This window comes from Euprymna scolopes, chromosome 19, assembly GCF_053919585.1.
Source record: "Euprymna scolopes isolate OS-2025 chromosome 19, ASM5391958v1, whole genome shotgun sequence".
Lineage (NCBI taxonomy): Eukaryota > Metazoa > Mollusca > Cephalopoda > Sepiida > Sepiolidae > Euprymna > Euprymna scolopes.
Window position 1 is genome coordinate 114,678,585 of NC_136500.1, and position 17,576 is coordinate 114,696,160.

Genomic DNA, 17,576 nt, shown 5'->3' on the forward strand with positions numbered 1-17,576 from the left:
AAAAAAAAAAACTGAATGAAAATCAAGTTTTTTTTATGGAAAGTATCTAAGGTCTTTTTTGTTTGTTTGCAAGAAAAGTAAAATTTATTATTTTATTTTTTTTTTTGTAACGAAAAAATTTTTGTTTTTGTGGAAACAACTATGATCAAAAACAATTTTTTTTTTCAAGAAGAATATCAAATAAGTAATTTTTTTTTTTACCTATTAACAAAAACATCATCTGCTGACAGGTAATTGATGATTACTTTTCTAGTGGCTTATCATAAACTGCAGGAAGATGTCGATTTAACCTTGGGTTAGGTCCTGAACTGGTACCAATTCTTCTACAAAGATTGTTTTTTTTTTTATAAAAACAAAACCAAATATTCTTAAGATACCTCCATTCAATTCACGTGATGAGCAGTGAAAATCTTATTTCAAAGTTATGCATGTCAAGTTAGTGAAAATGCCATTTCAAACTTAAATATGACAGACTGATGAAAATGCTATTTCAAAAATATGCACATCACAGTAACTAAAATACTATCTTAAACTTAAGCGTGACAATTTAAGCTGCTTCAATTATAAGCATCTTAAACAGAACAGCTTAAAAGAAAGACTGAAAATATTATAACAAGGAAAATTAAAACAAATTGTTTTTTTAAAAAAACAAAGGCATTAATACTTACGAATAAATACAGCTTTGTGTCCGAATACATCCAAACAGTGAGCTGTTGAACACAATTAGTAAAGAGATTTATTTTTTCATTTTATTTTTAGTTCAATGGAAGAGGTAGTCATAAAAGGGAAATAACTTGGTGATGTACTTTCACTGTAAGCGATTTCTTTATCCACCTTTCATGTTTGTTACCTTAATTACATGATAATCTATATGGCTTTGTTACCCCCAAGAAAATAGTTTGCTGATTCCTCTTTGGGTTGTGAATCTCTGTGCTCAATAAGATTTCTTCCTTAAGAATGAAACTGCAGTATATGGGTAGAGGTAGTACTTTTTGATTCCTGGCTTTTGTGGCCAATAGAGCGGACTAAATCACTGATTCTCACTCATCTCCTAAATCTCTCACTTGTTAGCTCCAAGAGCTACACCTTGCATACTGACCCCAGCAGGCCTGCTAAATTTTGTTGGTATGGCACTTTTGGGTGTAGAATTCACCAGACTAGACTAATAGCCAGGACCGAGCTCCATTTAAGAGCAACTTCCATGTATCTGTGCCCAGGGTGAACTACCAAGGAGGAGGACTTCAGAGTGGAGCCCTGTAAGCAGTTGGCTGGTGTACTCATTCCCTTTTGCAGCTCCTGCATTCAACCTAGCCTCCAGCTGTCTTGACCATATCCTGCCGCTGGATCAAGCTGGTTGGGAGGTGAGAGTGAGGCTGACTCTGTGCAAACCGGCTTCACTTTAAAGAAACTTCCTGTGTGTGTCATCTATCATCATAATTGAGTTCATCTTGCAATGTTCATCTTTGTATGCTGATCAACCACTTGGTTTTCTAAAAATAAAAATGATGCAACTAGAAAGGATTAAAAAAATATGTAAAATTAAATTTTAACTTTCTAAAAATAAATTGTAAGCAATTTTAGCATTATTTAAAACATTTTTTTCTTTTTTTACTTACTACTGGGATGTGAGGATCATCAACAGCAAAAAAATGTCTCAATCTTAAAAAGTAAATAAAACACAAATTCAACTTTAAAATAAAACTCACACTCCTAACTTTAAAAATAAATATACAACTGAGAAATTAAAACCAATACCCTTGATTTGTTTAGGTAGATAGGTAGATAGGTAGATAGATAGATAGATAGATAGATAAGGAACACAAACAAAATTTGGGTAAAAAAATGCTGATTTTTGTCCAAAATTCAACCTAATTAAAAAATAAAAATACAGAAAAATCATGATTTACATACCTATCACAGAACTAAAATGTCATTTTCCAAAAATCATGTTAATTGATCAAGTAGTTTATTTTTGTTTTTTTTTTATTAAGAAAATTAAATTTTATGAATAAGCAAGGATTGCGTCTTGCCTCACAATCTTTAATAAATAAAGGGAAACAACTGAAATCGAACTACTGATATCAAAATCAGACTTGTAATAGCTATGATTTACTATTATTATTTCTATAAATCGTTAAAAACATTTTCTATATATAAAAAACTACTTGATCAATTTATATGATTTTTGGAATGTGACATTTTTGTTCCATGGCAGATATCAAAGATTTTTTTTTTTTGTATTTTTTTTTATTAGGTTGAACTTGCACCAAAAAGTTTGCTCACATTAGCTTAAACAAAAACCCAGATTATTTCCAAGACCTATCCTAATTAAAAAAAATCCCACAATTGAAAAATAAAACCCTTACCTACCTACTCCAAGTTAAATTAAAAATTAAAAAAACACAACTAATTTGACTTTTATAAAAAATAAGCACATACTTAAAAATAGTAATCTGTATCGTTGACTTTCTATTTAAAAACATGTAAAAAAAAATTTTTAACTATTTTCTTTTTATATAAAATATTTTATATTTTTTTATCTAAAATTTGTAAATTGTTACTTTCTTTTCATATTTTTTTTACCTTTTCCTTTTCTTTTCATATTTCTATCATATTTTGTGAATGTGGAGATTCTATTAGCAACTGACTCATTAATTAGTCATTAATTCTCAATCCTTTAACTCATGTGTTTAAGCAGATTTTAGGGGGATCATTTTGCAATCCAGCATGCAAGCAATAAAAAAACTATTAGGTTGTTACACATAAAATATTCCTATATTGTACAAGTATGGCTCAAAAACCTGAGAAAGTGATAGTTACTGTATAGAATGGAATCAAGCTTGGCAGTCATTCAACTCAATGTTGGCAATGGAATGCCATCCTTGATCAACCTTTATTTGAGATGCCGCGAAATCATTGGACGAAGTAGCTCAACTGATCCAGAGTGAATGCCATTACAAGTTTGCATTCAAAAATGATAATTTCAACTAATCTCTTTGTATTTATTTGCAGGTAACATGTTTATAACATAATGTAAATTCAGATTAACATTTATTGGCATACAAAGACATTAATTGAAGCATACAACCGTTAGTACATAAGAACTTTTCTATGAATTCAACAATATACAATTGAAGTTGCCAATCTCTGTTGAACACAATTAGTAAAGAGATTTATCTTTTCATTTTATTTTTAATTCAATAGAAGAGATAGTCAGAAAAGGGAAATAACTCAATCGTGTACTTTCACTGTAAAGCAGGTGAAGCATTCGCCGGCGGGTGGGGGGGGGGGCATGCTATTATAATGAAAATTTCTTACCTTGAAAAAAAGCTTGGCCTGCCCAAAGAAAAAGCTAATTGTTAACCAAAACTTGAAAAAGAACTGCTAATTTTCTTTCCATTGTGACAGGAATGGCTAATGAAAACATTCACTTGTGAATAAAATCCATTACTTTTTGTAATAACAGGAATGATTTCGTTTTTTGAGCTTTGTAAGTTAAAAAGTTGTTTCCTTGGCTGTAAATAGTTTTTATTTTTGACCTTGGATTTTAGCATTATTTAAAACAAATTTTTTTCTTTTTTTTTACCTACTACTGGGATGTGAGGATCATCCCTCATACTCCCTCGATATTTCACCAACAGATTAGCACTTGTTTAACAATTATGAACATTGGCAACAACATATTTTAGAAATAGAAAAACTGCCATCAATTTGTTTATTATTACCAAATCTTAAGATTTTCTATAAAAATGGAAACTTGTCGTTATTTTATCATTTTTGATGGATAGGGAAAGATTGATTTACGTGGGTCATATTTTGATGAAATAATTTCTTCTATTATTTATTCATACATTTTTTTCTTTATTTTCAGTGCATAAATCTATATTTCATGTGTAATAATGTAATATATATATATATATATATATATATATATATATATATATATATATATATTCATTCCAAAATGGGATATTTGAAAACGTTAATATACGTAGTAGAGAGAGAATAGCCACAAAAATTTCTTGCATGGTTTGATTGAAAACAAACGTTTATATTAATGTTTTCTAAGTGAAAAAAAATGAGAGATAGGCTGTCCTGTAAACCTGTACATTCTCTGTTACAAAACAACATCCCTGTTAACATATCTGATACAGTTTCTATGTCACAACATCCTGTAACATGATGTCAATACTATGTACCATAATGTACACTAATGTAACTTTTTTTTAACAAAATTTTTTTTTTTTTTTTTCTTTTTTTTAGAAAATGAATTGTTTTATGTTTATCACAGTCAGACTTTTGTCTTCATTATTTTGGCGCCAGAATATTTCAGTAAAAGTGTATGACTATTGCACTTTCATCAGCTGTTGGTCATAGTTGGTAACGTTTCCAGATACTGTATTTAATTTCTGTTGGATGAGGTGACATGGGATATATAGATTGTTCTTGTTGTATCCCGTAATCAAGAGATGTAAATCAAGATGATGAAGGCTTTGAAATTCCATCATTAGATGATCCTGTACAACACACCATAGTGATATTATACAATTGATCAGTTATTTTAGTTTTTAAAATATTCTTTTTTCCTATTAATACAACTCCCATTTTATTTAGCCTAAAAAACTGGAAGTGAAGTTTTTCATTTTAATAAACTAAAAGATGTAAAAAAAATATATAAAAAATTGTATACTCAATTTAAAAAAAAATGAATATTAAAACTTGTATCACAACCTTTTTATCTGAGCTAACATTATAATAGTAAAGTTCTGTAATCCATGTGCCATTTTTCTGCAAAATTTTGTGAAAATTTATTCAGCAGTTTTTGGTTTTATACATAATCCTGTAGATAAACAAATACTTAAATGTTTGCAAAATTTGTTGATTATCCATGTTTTTGCTTTTAGCGATGAAAATTCTGTTTTTATTTAAAATTTGACTTAATTAAAAAAAAAAAGAAAAAAACAGCAAAAATACAGAATATACAAGTCTTTGTACAGAACAAAGATGTCATATTTCAAAAATCACATAAATTGATCAAGTAGTTTTTTTAACTAAGAAAATCAAATTTTATGAGGAAGTGAGATCGAAGTTGCCATGTTGCTTTCAAATGCATTAAAATTCAGGGGCAACAAATCAATTTGACTACCGAGATTTTGTTTGTATTCAAAATAATTTAAACATTTTAAATTGCTAAAAATTGTAAATATTAATTTTCTTAATTAAAAAAAAACAAACCTACTTCGTCAGTTTAGATGATTTTTGGAATATGACATCTTCATTCCGTAACGGGTATGTACATCATAAAGATTTTTCTGTAATTTTTTATTTATTTTTATTTTTAACCAAGTCCAAATTCCAAATAAGAACCAAATTTTTAAATAAAGTGTGGCACATGAAATAAAATGTTATTTTAAACTTAAATATTACAAACCAAATAAAATGTCATTTAAAGTTTAAGCCTGACTAACAGATCGAATCTCTTACATAAATGCATATGAAATAAGATGTTTCCACTCAGTCTGTGCATTTGATGTTGAAAATTCTAATAAAATTTGAAATGTGATGGACAAAGTTTCTCATCGAGATGTTAGAACACAAATCTACAGGGTGGAACAATAATTTTGTCACCCTAAAGCAAAACAACACTACAGCTTTATTTTAAAACTTTTATTGAAAAAATAAATTCCGGTAACTTGATTATGTAGTAGAGCTGACATCTATTCAATGTAGCCGCCTTGAGCCTCATTCACCGCCTCGATACGGGTCCAGAACTGGGAGCATGCCTTTTCCACAAGCGCTGATGAGAGCTTGACAAATACTCAATGGACGTCAATGATCAGGCTGACTTTTTTGTTGTGATAGGTCATGTTGGTGATGTTCTCGACGTATGACCAAATGAGTAATCCAGTGGGTTCAGGTCGGAGGAGGAGGAGGAGGGGGACTAGTGAGAGAAAGGATACAAAGTTGTAGTACTCCTTCTGAAGCAAAGCCTAGGTCTCTTTGGACTTGTGGACCGGTGTCTGCCAGTGGCCACCTGATTGCACCAGGGGATTACCATACTCTTCAGCACATCCAGATACAATTTGGTGTTGACTTTTAAGTCGGCTTCAAAGATATGAAGTGGCATAATCTGGCCCTCACTTGAAACCACACCAAAGACCATAACCATGGCCAAAAACTTTGTTGAGCTGTGCCCTCAAGCGTTGAACTGTCCGGATTTGAATTTTGAGGGTGTTGGCAATGGTCCTGTTGTTATAACTTGGATCGGTAGAGAACATGAGTTGTACAGCGGCGCATATCCGATCACACTCGTTGAACATTGTCACTTTCAGACATGATAGAAGGCTCCTATCGCTCTTGGGATTTGTACACAACTGACCAACTAGTAGATGGTCTGCAACAAAAAAAGAAAACTTGTTTTCATCAAACGAAAATGAAATGTTGTCTTTTATAGGATGACAAATCGTTCCACCCTGTAGAACAAATATTTTAATATGACGTTTCTGAATTTTTGAGATGAGGATTGGTTATTCGTATTATTATTCATCGGACTACTGTTTTCATCTTGAGTGTAAGTTTCACAACGTTTCGGTTGATATATCCTCCGACCTTCTTCAGGTGTATCTTGTCAAACTCGAGAATGTTTCCGTCAAACTCTGGAATTTGGATGGAATTTCGAGCGGAACCTTTTATTTACTTCATACATTTGCGAATTACTTAGGACCTCTATCCAGTCACGGCTGACAGAACAAGAGCACGCTACCCCCGTGAAGTAAATAAAAGGTTCCGCTCTAAATTTCGTCCAAATTCCCGAGTTCAACAGAAACATTCCCGAGTTCAACAAGATACACCTGAAGAAGGTCGGAGGTTATATCGACCGAAACGTTGTGAAAATCACAATCAAGATGAGAACAGTAGTCCGATGAATCCAAATAATCCAAATATTTTGATGTCGTAATAATATGTTAGTCAGTAAGGAAATATGCAACATCATGCGCGTTTGATTTTAAATTCAAGATGGTGATTGCCTCTTTTTATTTAAATCTTATTAGGGTAACATTGTAAATGTTATTTGCGAATTTTGTTGCAACACAAGCAACTCTGCTTGAACTAGATAGATGAATGCCATAACACATAAAATATGTCCATTTAAAACAAAACTTTTTAAAAACATGTTAGCTTTAAATATACATACGAACAAACATGAGCGAAAATAATATCCCCCACTCTTCTTACATTGGTAAGTAGGTGAGCAATAAAAACCGCTGTTCAGAGTACAATTCCCTTGTGATAGTGAGTTCAATCCAAACGTAAAATCCACAAAAGAAATAGATGAACACTTACGGAACATATGAAAGGTCATTTGGTCGTTTTTGTTTGTATTTTACTCAACATAGTTTACAAGCTAAGTCAATACAAATTTGTTTCCCCTTTTTTTATTGTGCTTAACTCAAGCGGTCAACTCTGAACAATTTTTTCCTTTTTTAAAAAAAATTGGTGCTTGTGCAGAATACGGTTTTGAAACAAAATGCATTTTTGGTAAAAATACTATTACTTATGTTAGTAAAAATTTCTAAAAATCACGAAAAATGTTCAAGTAGAAAAATAAAAGTAAAAAAAAAAAAATTGTAGAAATTTATTGTATTTGTTACTGTTGAAGTTTTAAAATCCGGGGGTGGTCCAAGCTGACTTATCTCCCTTGCTTTGTTTGCTTTCAATTAAAATTCGCTATTTCAAAATAGAAAATGGGGGACAATTAATAACAATATTTTTTTTGTAAAAAATAATGATCGCAGCTCTTCTACTCTATCATTTTTCGTAATTTTTGCACCAGAATTTCTTTCCACTAAACCGCCACCCCTTTTTTTTTTTCTTTTACTGACAAAGTTGGTGCTAATATTTTTGAGATCTGATTAAGTGATTCCTACAGTCTTGCACTTTTAAATTAAAGGAAAGATCCACTTTAACAGACACTTGATAAAAACAAAAACGATCCAAGGCTACAGCATCCTAAACAGTGTTTTGGTATTCAAAATAAAAGCAATGATCTGACTGTAAATAATCTTCAGTTGTAATGCCATCCATAGGAGTAACATGTGTCACATGTAATTCTCAATGCATGAAATAATGTAACACTTTTGTAACAGTATCAGTATTACAACACATGTAACACTGTACTTGTGGAGAGGTGTAACGTGATCTATTTAAAAAAAAAAAACTTTTTGTTACTTTGGTGTAACATTGTACACATGATGTATTAATACCCATGTCATGACGTGATTTTAACGTGAAAATGTCTGTGTCCGTATTGTTATTGCATTTGTTTTGAAGAAAAAAAATATTGGGGCATGTTTAACTATAGATAACAAACGAATGTTACCTACTTAGATAAGTTTTTGATGTTTTAACTTATTTTGAAGCAGTTTTAAATGGAAGTAGTGCTGAGCGTTTAAAATGAAAACAAAAAGATGGCAGCATGAGGCTGTCACCTAAGGAGTCCTAAGAAATGCTTAAAAATGAAACAATACTGATAGAAATCCACCCAAATAAATCCTACAGTGATATTTATTTGGAGTATTACTACCAGTATTTTTTTTTTTTTTTTTTTTACTTTTGACTTTTGAGCGAGTCTTGAACATCAAAGGCAACAATCTCATGTCACTATCTATATTTTCATTTTAACTTGAACGTGCAACATTACTTGTTGCAAACTTAATAAACTCTTTAAAATTAGTTTATCCTGGTAGGTAGAAGAGTAACTTGCCTTTGGTAACGTTTGTTTTTTTTATATAATTGTCTCTTGACTACTTTTTGGGTTTAGTAAAACATGTCCCAGTCTTTTTTTTTTTTTTTTTTGCTCTCTGTTGTTGCCACAGAATTGTAACTATAAATCCCCTTTTTTCTGACCCACGTTTCTTCATGTTGTGGCAATAATCTAAAGGGAAAGATAACCATTCTGTTGACAGATTTATTTTTATCGATTGATATTCTATGTGTTAATGTCATTATATCCCCCCTTCCTTTGCTGACAAGCAAACAAAAATGTACGAAAATCAAAAGTTTATTCACGTAACTCTCTCTAATTTTTCTCATCAAACCCCTTGAGTAGTTTACTGATTATATGATTGAGTATTGGATTCTCTGTTCAAATATGAAAAGTAATTGCTGAATTTTCTTAGCTTTATGAAGGTAAATATTTTTACTGTATCGAAATTATTTTTAAACAAAAGATTTATAAATCTAATTATCTATGAGTTATTTAAATTATTTTAAGTCGAAAAATATGTCAATTTCTAACATAGGTCCATCGTAATCTTCCTGCTTTTCAGTCACTTGTCTCAAACAAAATTTGCACACAGCCAAATTATAATAGAACTTTCACTTTGGCAAGAGTAAAGTTTACATATTACAGCCCCAGTGTGGCAATCCATCACAAGATTTCCTGCCCTCCTTAAATTTTAAAATCACTTGAATCTTAAACAATTCAAGTGATTTTCTACACTTGCTGCAAGTAATCAGTTTGCAAAATAAATTATGAACATGCTTTTTCCACAAGCGCCGATGAGAACTCAGCGAATACTTGGTGCATGGCAGTGATCAGGTTGGCTTTGGTGTTGTGGGAGATCATATTGGTGACGTTTTTGACGTATGACTAAACGATGTAGTCCAGTTGGTTCAAGTCGGGAGAGGAGAGGGGCATTAAGAGACGGGTACAAAGTCATAACACTCTTTCTCTTTAGACGTGTGGGCTGCGCCGAGTCCTGCTGCCACACCCAGGGTCTGCCTGCAGCCACGTGATTGCACCAGGGGATCACCACACTCTTCAGCACGTTCAGGTACATTTTCGTGTTGACTTTCAAGCTGAATGTGAAGTGGCATAATGTGTCCCTCACTTGAAACCATACCAAAGACAATAACCGTGGCGAGATACTTTGTTGAGCTGTGCTCTCAGATATTGAACCATCCGGATTTGCATTTTGAGGATGTTGGCAATGATCCTGTTGTCATAATTTGGATCCAGAGAGAGCATGAGTTGTACAACGGTGCATCTCCAATCTCGCTTAGTGAACATTGTGTCACTTTTAGACATGATAGCAGGCTCCTATCGCTATTGGGATTTGTACACAACTCATGAACTAGTAGATGGTTTGCAACAAAAAAAGAAAACCAATTTTCATCAAACGAAAATGAAATCATGTCATCTTTTCTAGGGCGACAATTTCATCATTCCACCCTGTATGTATAAGTAACTTTATAAATTTCACAAATCATATTTGCATTAAGCTTTAAAAGTATCTTATTACTAAATAATATGTATAAGCATCTGAACACAACTAAAATTGGTAAAAATTTGTGAAGGAAATTGGTTAGAATTTCATGAATTGCTTTAGAACTTTGCAAATTTAAATTTTTGGATTTTACTTCAGTAGAAATGCGGTTGGATTGGAGAGAATGCGAATGTATGAGAAAGCTAATATTTTGAGTATTGACAGCACTGATAGTAGTTAAAATTCCTGAATACATGTTTTTAGACTCTTAGATCTAGTGAGAGTACTGCATCTATATTATCAAAGACAAATTCAAGCAGGGTACAATCCTGGGTTAAGGGAGAATGGTAAATAGAAGTAATTAATGTGTTGTAAAGTTAATTTAGAGCACACGTAAGCTTGACCATCTGATTTTATACAGTGTTCTCCAATCAAGGTAAGGTATTCACAATACAAACTCATTTCATGGATATATTTATTAGAATCCTTACCGTAAAGTAGGAGGAATCTAGTTATACAAGAGAGATTAGATGAGATTAAGGAGTATAGGTTTGTTTTATTTATTGCTAGGATATCCGGGGAGTATTCTGTAAGAAAGGTTCCATTGTCATTGATATTGGTTCTAAGCCCTAAGATATTTATGAATGCAAGCTCAAGAGAGAAGGAGAATGTGCTGTTTTTTTTTGGGGGGGGGGGATCTGGTTTAAATTTTTTTTAGGGGTGTGACGTGAATGTTTCATGCTAGTAAATGAACACAACTAGATTATTAACTGAGTTTTCATATATGGGATTGTGGCCTCAGGAAAGCCCATTGGAGATAAGTGCAGGGTTTGTTTCCATGCACAATAATGGCACTATAGTTACCCTAGTATTGTACAGATGAGCAGCTGTTTTTAGTGCTACCTAGGAATTAGGGTTCCTGTACTATCAGTCAGAAACAACAGCCAGACAAGCTATCAAACCTGTACCCTTAACATGTCAGAACAAGAGTGGCCCTTACTAGTCATGTGAAACTACATAAGAAATTTTCCCCAAGTTACCCAGATAAAGAGAAAGAGAAATACCATTCATTGTCCTAATCAAGAAACAAGGCCATGCACTGAGTGTCTTTGAGGTGTCTCTGTGGTGGTATCTCTGCACCTGGATAGTAGACAAACAAGGGAGTGAAAAAACTGAGTGATGAACAGAGATTATCTATTCCTTAAGCAATTTTAGGTTTGTAAACCTGATATTTTGTTTGAGTTTTCAGCATTCGAAAGATTGTCAACTAGGATTAAAAAGGCCTTACTTTCCAAGTGGTTTGTTTTGAAGATGTATGAAGTCAGTAATACGTTTTATATCAGAATTTTTCTTTTAGATGGATGACCTGACACGATCTTTGGGCCCATCACACTGAGAGGGGTAATCCCACGCTTGCATACTATGCCAAATATTTTTTGCGCTGCCACATGTATTAACATTAACTTTTTGAATAATTTTTCATGTATCTTCCGAAGCAAAAAAAAAGATGAAGAGATGTGACTTTTCACTCATGATAGGTAAAATGGAGGATAAATTTAAAGCAGGGGAGCATAAAAATTTGTTTTTATTGATTTATTTATTTAAAACTTCCATCTTGAAATGCATTTGAGAGTCAATTCTTCACACAGTAAGGTGAAGAGAGACACATGAAAGGGTAATAATAAATAATTTTTAATTAATTAATTAGAGTGTTTGTAGAATTAAGTAACTTATGTAAATTCAAGGAAATCCCATTGAAGATAGAATTACTCCAAACTGTCCACTTTGGGCGTTTTTCTTTTTTTTTTTTTCTTATTGAGATTAAGAAATAAAGAAGAAAAGTTAAGGTTTTAAAATGGATTATCAGCTCGCGCATAATCACGATAAATCTACGTGATTGGTTGCATGAGCTTAGGAAGTTTTGCCTAATTGATCAACTAACAAGACATTAACATAAAGAGAAAATAGAAAAATTATGCCCAACGTTTTTTAGTGCCATACACCTTACAATTAAAACAGCGCATATGTTGTGTCATCTATGGTATAAATCTCACCTGTCTGTTTAAATGTATGTATGTATGTTTGTATGTCTGCCTAAAACTTTATACTGAAGCAACGTATTTTCATGAGATTGGTATTGTTTTGAAGCTCACCCCTTCAGACGATAAATATCCAAAAAATTGGCTAAAAACATTGATTCCTTCACCCTCAATTGAGCCCTTTTCTACCAGGAGGGGTCGCTTTTTTCGCCAATATTTTTGAAAGTCATCCCCTCTTTTCGATTGACTAGCCTTAATTTAAACCTTTGTCACTTCCGGTTTAGCGATGGACACAATGGCAAAGAGCAAAGACATCATGTTTTTTTTTCACATTCTTTTCTTCCTTCGTGGTACGGGTTCAAGCCTGCCTGCCTACTACCACTTTTTTTTTTTTTTTTTCACTCAACACACACCTCCAAACACTCGGGCAATGCCGGGTACCCAGGCTAGTTAAAACATATAGAAAAATATTTTAAAGAAACAAACGTTGGTGAACTCATTTTTAGTAGTAGTATATATATATATATATATATATATATATATATATATATATATATATATATATATATATATATATATTAACATTTATCACATTACAGTTTGACCTCTAACTTTTTAGTTTGACTTTTCTCAGTTAATCTTCCAAACTATATTTCTACCAGACTATCTGATTATTGGTATATATTTTTTTTTTAATGAAAAAAAAAAATCTCAGAATGAGTAAATTTTTTTTCTTATGAACTGAAGAAAAGTTTTTTGTAATGCAATTTGCAAGCCATGTTTTTATTGTTGCCATTTAAAAAAAACAGCAACACAAAAACTGAATAATTTGTTCTCTGCCTTTTGTCTCTTCATTTTTTTTTTTTTTTTTGTGTTTAAAAATGGAGGTGGTGGGCTTGTATGCTATAAAAATGAAGATCCTCTGAGAGTTCAGAACTATTTTTATACAAACTTTTCTGTTATGTCCAACACTATCTGTCACATTTCTGCTTCACTCTTAATATAAGAATTATCAATTTCAGCACAGACATTTGAAATCCAATATCTTTTTGATGGAGGGGCAAAAACATATTCAACATTGCGAATCAGATTAAAAGAAAACAAAAAAAAAAGGGATAAATGTGTGTCCATGTGTGAGAGATTAAATTGATTTGATTTTTGATGGCATATCAATCCTTTGGGGGGTTAAGGTTAGTTAGGTTCTAATGTTTTTAACATTCATGCGTAATGTTGTACATAGTTCATTGTAGATGAATTTCATCTGAAATTTTACCCATAACTGAGAAACAATATAATCCATATCTTTTTCCATTGTTACTCATTCATATTTGCTTGCTGAGACTGAGTGACAGTATTTCTCGTTGGGGTTCTGTTTCTTGTTGTGCTTAACCAAGATTTCTGACATTTTGAAAAACTTTCTTTTTTTTTTTTTTTTTTTTTTTTTAATGTATTGACACATTACCACTGCCAATAGCTGGCCTCATTTCAGCTTCTAAACTAGTTGCCCTTCCAAGGTTTAAAAGTCCAGTCTACCCTATTATTTCACTCGTAGCTAGAGTGGATTTATGCCTTCTCCAAGGGTAATAGTAAAACTGATGTCACTTGAACACGGCACGCTGAACTTGTACCAGTAATAACCACTGCCACTTGCATGTTTGTTTGTGCATAAATGAGTGATGCTCTGAATTGTTTCCTGAAATTGCACAAAACAGTTTATTCTACTTGTATCTTCCAATGTGCATACGCCAAAAAAAGAGTGCGAGGTGATCAAAGCTTAGGCAGATATGAAGTTCATGCAGCCATTTTGAAGGTAGATTCGCGGACTTCTTTTTTTTTCTTTTTGTGGCCTGTACTCAAAAGAAGGTTGGGAACTGTGCCTCTCCAAGAAATTTTGTTGCCTTTTAAAGAGACTGATGACGGAAGAATAGTTTTTTTCGATAAAAATTCATCTTTTTCTTTCTTTTTTTTTTTTTTTTTTTTTTTTTTTTGTGTGTGTCCTCTTCACAATTGTAAGTCAGCTATCACGCCTCTAAATTCTGCCATTTTTCATTAAAAAAATTTCAAGGAGGCCAGCATAAGTGATCAACTCACAAACCTATCACAATGTTTGTTATTTCGGAGTTTTCCTTCTTTGAGAGGAGTTGCTTTACCAGGGCTTGAGAGTTTAGTTTAACCTACTATTTAACCCATAGCTAGAGAGAGGCCAAATGGATTCATACCTTTCTCAATCAAGTCCACAGTTTGCACCAGTAACCAGTACACAACTGCCACCTCTATGGTATGTTACTGGAGTGCTCTATAAAACGATAATGGACATGTATGCAAAAAATATAATGGCATTTATTGTTCATTTGCAGCGAATGAATTGAATCAGTGAGAATTTTCAGGAAGTGAAGAGTGTAACAGGAATTAACAAATTTGATGTTTCAAAATTGTTAGCTACCCACTTTCTGCCAATCTCAAATTAAGTCGGTTAATATAACATTTTTGGATATTCATGCATCCTCAACTGCCATGACCATTCCAAGATGTCATCCCTGCGCTCAGTGTAACTACAGCCTCTTCAAAATTGTAACGTGTGTTGCTTCCAGCTATGTATTGTTTATTTAAGTGAACGCATGTATATTTTGCTGTGTAACTGCAGGTGGTTCTGCATTGTAAACAGATGTATGTTCTTCCAGTCAGATTTTATCTGTCACCCACATTCATAAATTTCTGCTCCAGTCCTAGAGGCATATATATGCAATGTTCTTTAGCATCCTATTATTTTCCAAAATGTTCATGAGTGAACAGTTTAAACTGCATCACTTTACCATTCTCTTCTTTGTCTTCTCTTAATTGATGTATGCTACACAATGTGAAAAACAAAAGTACATTAAACAATTGAGTGCTCTATAGCCTTCACTCTATCTATCTCTCTTTCTCCCTCCCTCTCTCTCTCTCTCTCTCTATATATATATATATATATATATATATATATATATATATATATATATATATATAGAGAGAGAGAGAGATAGATGGCTACCTAAACAAATAAGTGATGCTGAGTCCCCTATGAATTTCCTTTTTTTCTTTTTTTTTTCTGGCATTATATTGTCATATTTTTTTTTCTTTCTAAGCAAAAAATTCTGTTTTATCACATGAGGATATGCACAAGAAGATTCGGTATTGACATAATAATATTGCTTAACGAAATGGATCTGTACAAAATGTACCAAAATTTTAATATGCTGAAAGAACTGTTTGGTGAGAAAAATAAACATTTAGATTGTCGAATATAGCTATAATGTTATTCTTATATATATATATATATATATATATATATATATATATATATATATATATATATGTATAAAAACATAATAAAATTGACAAAGCTTATTAGGTTCATCTCCATCAGGTCCTCAGCATGATATTTGCAATCAAGTTATTTTTTCTTTTGTTTATGAATATTATGTATACATTTTCTTACCTTATATCATATATATATATATATATATATATATATATATATATATATAATAAGAAAGCTGATTGGCTAACTAAAACCCTCAACAAAAGAGGACCATATAAAAACAATAAACAACCATAGAATTCGCGCATAAGCCTGACGAATCCTAGAGTGGATGAAACGCCGAATATTCAGTGTAGCTTAATCGCCATATATATTTTATAAATTACTAACTAGCTCTACCTACATATTGAGCACTTTTGAAGTAAATACTTAAAGTTTATGCATAAATCTATACTTTCGTATATTAATTTTATGTGAGTAAATGAAGTAGTTATATATATATAAATCCGCTGTTTGAGAAGAAAAAAAATAAAAAGCAGAAAAAAAACATTTTATTTTTAATTATATAATTAACAACAACAACAAAAACATTTAGAATCAGTTCAGAAAGTTTTTCTTCTCCAGACTGTTTCATACAGATTGTCATTCTGGTGCATTACCAGCTGATCAATAGCATAACCAGACCCAAATTTTAAAATGAGATTACATAAATGACATTATACTACTACTACTACTACTAATAATAATAATAATATATATATATATATATATATATATACTAGCAGAAGTATCCGCTGTTAACTGTTAAAAAAGTCTTTAAAAAATGGACTCTGATTTATGACAGTATGAAAGGTTATAAAAAAAAGGAGTGTGGGTGTAAATAGATAGTTTCATTCTTTTGGGCCATCAAAAACAAAACAACCCTCTCAAACGAACATGAGGGGGTCGCCGAAGGAATCCTTATTGACACGAACGTATAAACACTAATCAGGGTTCCCCATAAAACCTCTCCCTTCCCATGATGGGGTTATTATAGCAAGTTCCGTAGCTTTACAGCAAACGATGTGAGCATGCATAGGGTCCCAATTTATAAGTGACAGCTCTGGGGCCCTCTCCCCGTTAGTGGGGGTGAGCTATGTAGCTCGTCAAAACCTTCCCCTCTCCATAGTGGGTTATTCCGCCAAATTTGGTAGCTCTACATGAAATGGTGTGAGTGTGCATAAGGTTTACCCCCTGAGCCCCGCCCCCGTTGAAGGGGGGGGTGATTTTATCATACCCATTTTTGCTCCTTGATACCTCTTCTATCATTGTACGTGGTCAGTTTAGTGTAATAGTACAGACATGCAGAGAGATGTTGAGCTTTATTATATATTTTATACATATAGTGTATCACAAAAGTGAGTATGCCCCTCACATTTCTGAATATATATATATATATATATATATATATATATATATATATATATAATATCTTCATGGAACAACACTGACAAATGACACTTTGACGCAATAGAACGTAGTCTGTGTGCAGCTTATATAATAGAGTTAATTTATTTTCCCCACAAAATAATTCCAAATAAAACCATTAAAAGCTAAACCCCTATCAACAAAAATGAGTACACCCATTAGAGAAAATTGTCAATATTAACATACAACATGTCAACTGTCAATATTTTGTTTGGCTACCATAATTATCCAGAACTGCCTTTGCTCTCCTGGCCATGGAGTTTACCAGAGCTTTACAGATAGCCACTGGAGTGCTCTTCCAATTCTCCATGATGACATTGAGGAGCTGGCGGATATTTGAGACTTTGCACATCTCCACCTTCTACTTGAGGATCCCTCAAAAATGTTCTATTGAGTTTACATCTGGAGACGTGTTTGACCAGTCCATCACCTTTACTCTCAGCCTCTTTAGTAAAAGTGGTTGGTGTGTTTGGGGTCATTGTCATACTGGAACACTGCCCTGCG